The sequence below is a fragment of the Castor canadensis genome, chromosome 5 (genome assembly GCF_047511655.1).
Source record: "Castor canadensis chromosome 5, mCasCan1.hap1v2, whole genome shotgun sequence".
Classification (NCBI taxonomy): Eukaryota; Metazoa; Chordata; class Mammalia; order Rodentia; family Castoridae; genus Castor; species Castor canadensis.
The window spans coordinates 85426264-85433518 of NC_133390.1; positions in this window are offsets into that span (position 1 = coordinate 85426264).

Here is a 7255-nt window from a genome sequence, read left to right on the forward strand (position 1 = left end):
CAAGAAAAAGCAGGGCAAACAATTTAGCTCAAGTCAGGAGAGAGGAGGAATTCCCAAAGGTGGGTGTAAGAAATGAGGATGATTTACGTATAGTTTAAAATGGTTTGGTTTTTGCTTTGGTGTAAAAAGCTTCATTGTTCTAACTCCTTCAATAAAGCCCACTTACACGTATTACATCTAGCGTGAATGCTCTGGGCAGGAACAAAGAATTGGCCAGATCTCACTTGGGGAAAGCAGAGTGGGGGAAGAATTGCTACGAAAGGGGGACAGGGGATGTCAGTGACCTCCACCACTCTGAAGGTGCCAAGCATCAGAGCTGGACAAGAGCCTGAGGATGTCAGCTTCCTGGGATTTGCAGAAAAATTTAGCCAGTTATTGGTCTTCTCCCAGAAGGAGACACTAGTAAATTCAGTGAGATAAATGAGGGAAAACTGCATAAAAATTACTTAACCATAGGTGCGATGAGAAAGCCCTTGCTTCTGATAGCATGAGTCATCTGAAGAGTCAGCAAGAAGGGAGGAGATGCTGACCAGAGGCGCAAGAAAGACCTAAGAAGAGAAGTATCATAGCCGCCGTCGTGCAATTGCTCCTCAGACAGCTAGAAATGTTTCCTTGAAGAATGGAAAGCTTAAAAAATAAAAAAAATTAAAAAAAAAAAAAGAATGGAAACCTTGAAGAAGCATAGAGATGTTTGCCAGGAGGCAGATGAGGCACTGCACACATCACTTGCACGTTCCTCTGGTGCCCTGTGAAGAAGCACACAAAAGAGCTCGGACCATGGTCCCTGGCTAGCACTAGAGACGGCAGCCTGCAAAGGGAGGGAGCAGCCAGACTCTAGCAGCCCGTACTGATAAGGCTTACTTGGGCAACAGAGTGGGTCTCAGAGGAAGGGAAATGTGTCTTCCTCAAGCCAGTCCCAGACTTCCCTTCCCAGAGCCGCAAGAACCAACCCAAGAAAGCCCAGAAGCAGAAGCAGAATTGTCCAAGACTAAGAAAGTTTGAACTTCAAAGCCATTCACTAAATGTTCTGTTGAAGACCCTGGCAGAGTATCCACATGATCACATGATCTTGACAATTCCCATATCACAGAAAATTCGCCAAAAGTGAGCTTTCTTTTTTTAATATTCTTTTCCCTAAAATGGGTTCTCCAAATTTTATCAGCTTTAGCATTCAAAAACCTGACTCTGCCTTCACCCCAGAGGTTCAGCACAGATCTGCTTCCAGGATGCCTTGCAATAAACACATGTCTTCACCTGTCAACACTCTTCCTTCTTCAACTTGGGAAGAAGAAGCTTTGAATGTTAATGACATTGCACTAGCTGAAAGTCACCTGCTAAAGTATATTACAAATGCAAATGATGGGCTGAGGGTGTAGCTCAGTGGTAGAGCACTCGCTTAGCATGGGTGAGGCCTTGGGTCCCATCCCCAGAACCACAAAAACAAACAAATGTAAGTGAGCATTGTCAGAGCCTTGGCCTGCTTGAGAAAGAGGAATTCAAGGTACAGAATGGGTGGCCACAGGAGGAGGTTGATGTGATTTATGCAGATTTACCTCCGTTGTCCTGCAACTGGGGTTGTCTGCACATCTGGCCCTTGCTTAGTGTATTGTCATGGTCCTCCAGAGAAAATAGGATGTTGAGATGATTGATAGATGCAGATGGATAGAAAGATAGATAGATAGATAGATAGATAGATAGATAGATAGATAGATGATAGATGATAAACACTGAAGGATGTCAAGTTCAAAATCTGCATGGAGGGCAAGTAGGCCAGAGACCCAGGAAAAGCAATGTTTCAGTCTTTAGAGCAAAAGCAGTCTGAAAACAGAAATCCTCCTTTCTTAGAGGACCCTGGTCTTTTCTTTTAAGACCTTCAACTGATTGCATGAGGCTTATCACATAGAGAGGACAATTTGCTTACTCAGAGTCTACTGAATTAAATGTTAAGCACATCTAAAATACCTTTATAGCAACAGCTAGACAGTTTTATGACTGACCAAACAACTGGGTACCACAGCCTAGCCCCATTAGCATAAAATTAATCATCATATATTGCATATCAGAACATGACCACTCAGACATGAGTTACACCAACTGTATACATTGTGATTTTGGGAGACTTTCCAAAATAACAATAATAATTTCATTTTAAAGGAATTTCATATTAAGGCTCTGACTACTGTATAACTATATAGCCCTATCTGAATTACTTTTTCCCTTCCCATAGTCTTTCCAGTGAGAGAAACAGGGGTGTGCAGATGTGAGTTATTTTTAAATATTAAAAAATAATGTTCAGAGGGTTTTAAAAGTTATTATTAATGTTTACATTTTAGACACCTACCTAATGCTGTCATCCAAAACTAATTACTACCTGGGGGAGCTAACAGGGTGAGATATGGTGACTCATACCTGTAATCCTAGCTACTCCCAAGGTGGAGATCTAAAGGATTCAGGTTAGAGGCCAACCAAGTCAAAAAGTTAGGGAGAATCCATCTCAATTAATAAGCCAGATGTAGTGGTGCATGCCTGTGGTCCCAGCTACACAAGAGGAAGTATATAGAAATATTGTAATCTGATGTTGGCCTTGGGCAAAAAGCACAAGACTATACCTGAAAAATAATTAAAAACAAAAGGTTTGGGTTATGATTCAAGTGGTAGAGTACCTGCCTAGCAAGTTTCCAACCCCAGTACTGCCCGAAAAGAAAAATGATAAGAAGTTATTTTAATCACATTGGATGAATGATAGGGCTTATATATCAAAGATGAGGACTTTCCTGGTGAGGTCAAGCCCTTGGTGACTAAGGAGCAGTAAATTAAGAGATTTGGAGGTGAAAATTCTGAAGATAAAGATACCAAGAACTGGGAAACCAGTGTTGTGGGAAGAAACTGAAAAAGGACAATGACATGTCAGGAAGATGGCAACCCTAGACTGGAGGAGATTCCAGAGAGCCCAGTTCCTCAGTGAGTTTTCAGGGATGACCTAAAGGCATTAAGGAGGAGCAGAAGACAGAAACTATGGATAAACATGGCCCTCAAAGGCAGAAATGATCAGGATGAAGCTGGGATGGCAATGCTGTTAAAAGGAAGACAGGAGATTAAGAAAGGACAAAAGACAGAAGACAAACATGCAGAAAGCTGGGGTCAGGTGGGCTGGGCACTCAGATGGAGACACACAACAGCAGCGTTTACTTCTTTTCTATTCTTTCCTATTCCTTTACTTCTTTTCAAGTTCCTGCACAAAATCTAAAAACTGCATTAACATAACTCTTAAAGTCTCAGTCCTTAGACTTGCACTGTCCCATGTTCTCTTTAGCATAGCTTTCTTAAAACCTATATATAGAGTTATCAGTGCAGAAACCTGGGATGGAGACACACAACCGCCGTCCGCAGCATCAGCCTCAGCTTCAGCCAACAGCCAGCAGCCTCATCCACCTCCAGCTAGTTTATTATATACTGTGGCAAACAAAGAGGTGGAGCAACAGTTCTCTAGGGAGGGGGGAGCGCATGACATCGCTACTCTCTGAATGTAAACTTCTTAGGAAAAGCAGCTGTGCTGTATTTTGCCCTCACCCCCTTTTGTGGCTGGGGCTGTGCCAACTCAGCCTGCAGATTATTTGACATGGCTGTGCTATGTCAAGTTCTCATAGGCTTCTCATACTCCACTCCCTACAGAAAACAGAGACCAAATTTAACAAAGTTTACTTGAGCAAAAAAATAAAAAATTAAAATCAAAAGGTTCTAGAACCAAGCAGCATTCCAGACCAAATATGGTTCAGAATGGGCCCCCACCCATGTGTAGATTATAGATATAGCCAAAGAAAAGGAAGTAACTTACAGAAATAACCTGATTGGCTGTAGTTGGCACTTGCCTTATATGGTTATGAATTGGCAGCTTTCAGTCTCTGATTGGCTGGAGATTCAACTGCTATGATTGACTAAGACTCAGTTACTTACAAGGTATATTCTTAAGTTATGTTACCATTTGTTTACACATCAAGCTAAGAGGCCACTTTAGGTCACATTTATCATCCAAGTACAAAGGTTGGTTTACACCAAATTTATTGGGGTTCATGCATACCTCCCCCAAAGAGATATCATGGGAAGTAAATGAGGTACTTCATTTACATATTTACAACACTTGTAACAGAGCTTGGTGTGAAGTACTGAATAATTGTTAGGTTCAGAGACTGAATATACGAACAGGCAATGTCCAGAGCCTATATAAATCTGCAGCACCAGCCCAGGAAGCCAGCCCATTATTTGCAGTAGCCAGCCCAGGAAGCCAACCTGTTGTCTAAAATTTATAGTTACACAGTTGTAGGTGTGTAGAAAATCAGTCAGCTAGTGTCTCTAGTAACCAGTCCAGGAAGCCAAACAACAACTTTCAGCGACTGGAACCAGCTGGCAAGCTCTTGGTTAATAAGAACTGACAGCTTCCCTAATTTTTGCTCCATTTTCAACTTAGGACCAAATTTATACCCTAACCTAACAAAGCCAAATTTGCACCCTAACCAACCCATAGGATGCAACCCATAGACTGCCTCCAGTTTACCCAGGCCAACAGTCTGCAATTAGGGCACCCTAGACCTCCCTTTTTTCTCTCCAGAAAGCTTTCTTAATCCTCTTCAAAACACAAACTGACTCAATGATGGCTGCCTCCCCTGCAATAGCAAGCTGTGAATATTTAAATAGCCTTTGTCAGTTCTCATTTGGTTGGTCTTTTCATATTGCCATCAGCTCAATCAGTTCTTTTGTTTATTCATCCAAGCAGCTATTCAGTATATACTGACCATCTGTTTTTTGTTGTTGGGTTTTTTTAATGTTGTGCTATGTGGGGGTACATTGTGGCATTTACAAAAATTCTTACAATATATTAAATATATCATACTTGAATTACCTCCTCCCTCATTCTCCTTTTTCTCCCTCATCCCCCATTCCTGAAATAGTTTCAACAGATCTCATTTTTCCATTTACATACATGTGTACACAGTATTTACACTATATTCACTCTCCTCATCTCCTCCCCTACTGCACTGATACCAACCCCCCACCAAAAGAACCTATCTACTTCCTGTTCTCTAATTTGTAAAAGAAAAAAAATGACATTTTTGTTTAAGATAGCTACACAGGAAGTTTTCTTGTGACATTTCCACATATATATATATGTATTATAACCTGAATTGGTTCATCTCCTCTATTTTTCTTCATTCTACCTTAGTCCCCTTCTTATGGTGATTTCAACAGGTTTAAAAATTCTATATTCATTCTTGTACACAGAGTACATCAACCATATTCACTTTCTTAACTTCCTTCTTTTATCTTCCCTCTCTTGTATGTGACCTCTTCTTAGTGTGACCTGTTTTTCATAATATTTCTGTAATTGTATTAGGTCTATAGTCCACACATGATAGAAAACATGTCGCTTTTGGCAAAAATCAGTAGCCTTTCTAGATACTAACAATGAACAGACTGAGAAAGAATATAGGGAAATAATTCCATTTATAATGGCCTCAAAAAAAACAAAACCTAGGAATAAACTCAACAAAGGATGTGAAAGACCTCTACAAGGAAAACTATAAACCACTGAAGAAAGAAATTGAAGAAGACTACAGAAGATGGAAAGATCTCCCATGTTCACGGATTGGTAGAATCAATATTGTGAAAATGGCTATGCTACCAAAAGCAATCTACATGTTCAATGCAATTCCCATCAAAATCCCAATGACATGCATCACAGAGACTGAAAAATCAACACTAAAGTTCATTTGGAAGCACAAAAGACTTTGAATAGACAAGGCAATACCGAGAAAAAGAGCAATGCTGGAGTTATCACAATACTCAACTTCAAACTATACTACAGAGCCATAGCAATAAAAACAGCATGGTACTGGCACAAAAACAGATATGAAGACCAGTGGAACAGAATAAAAGACCCCTTATGAATCCACACTGCTACACCCACCTGATTTTTTACAAAGGTGCCAAAAAATATGATGGAGAAAAAACAGCCTCTTCAACAAATGTTGCTGTGAAACTGAATATCTGCATACAGAAAACTGAAACTAGATCCATGCCTTTCACCCAGTACAAGTATCAACTTAAAATGGATTAAGGACCTTAATATATGACATGAAACTTTGAAGCTAGTGCAGGAAAGAGCAAGGAATAAATTGGAATTAATAGGTATAGACAAGCACTTCCCAAATAAAACCCAAATGGCTCAGCAACTAAGAAAAAGGATTGACAAATGAGGCTACATGAAATTTAAAAAGCTTCTGCACAAGAAAACAAATGCTCACTAAATACCACCAAATGGGATAAAATCTTTGCCAGCTATACATCTCACAAGGGATTAATAATGAAAATATATAAGGAGCTCAAAAAATTAAACTCCCCATCTGAATAAATGTAAAAAAATAAATTAAAAAAAAATTAAACTCCCCCCAAAAATCAGTGACTCAATGAAGAAATGGGCAAATGAACTGAACAGAGCTTTTTCAAAGGAAGAAGTCCAAATGGCCAAAAAATACATGAAGAAATGCTCACCGTCCCTGGCCATAAAGGAAATGCAAATCAAAGCCCCATTAAAATTCCCCCTCACTCCTGTTAGAATGGCTACCATCAAGAACACAAGCAACAACAAATGTTGGCGAGGATTATGGGGGAAAAGGAGCCCTCATACACTGCTGGTGGGACTGCAAATTAGTACAACCACTGTGGAAAACAGTATGAAGGCTCCTCAAAAAACTAAAAATAAAACTGCCATATGATCCAACAATTTCACTCCTAGGGATATACCTGAAGGAATGTAAGACAGGTTGCAATAAAGGCACCTGCACACCCATGCTTATTGCAGCATTATTCATAATAGCTAAGTTATGCAAACAGTCAAGATGCCCCACTACTGATGAATGGATTAAGAAAATGTGGTACTTAGATGCAATGGAATTTTATTTAGCCATGAAGAAGAATGAAATTTGGTCATTAGCAAGTAAATGGATGGAACAGGAGAACATCATCTTAAGTGAGCATCTATTATATGTCAGATTCCTAGTAGATCCTGAGAATCAGGCAGTGGCCCAGATGTCAGGACCTTACCTTCAAGCTGACTGCAGTTCAATGGGAGGAGAAAGGTCACTAATTAGTAAGTTAAGTACAGTTCGCGATGAGGGGCAGCCAAGCCAAACCAGAAAATTAAAGAAATCTCCCTATAAAGTGATGTCTCCCACAGGGACCTGAAGAATGGGCATGGCCA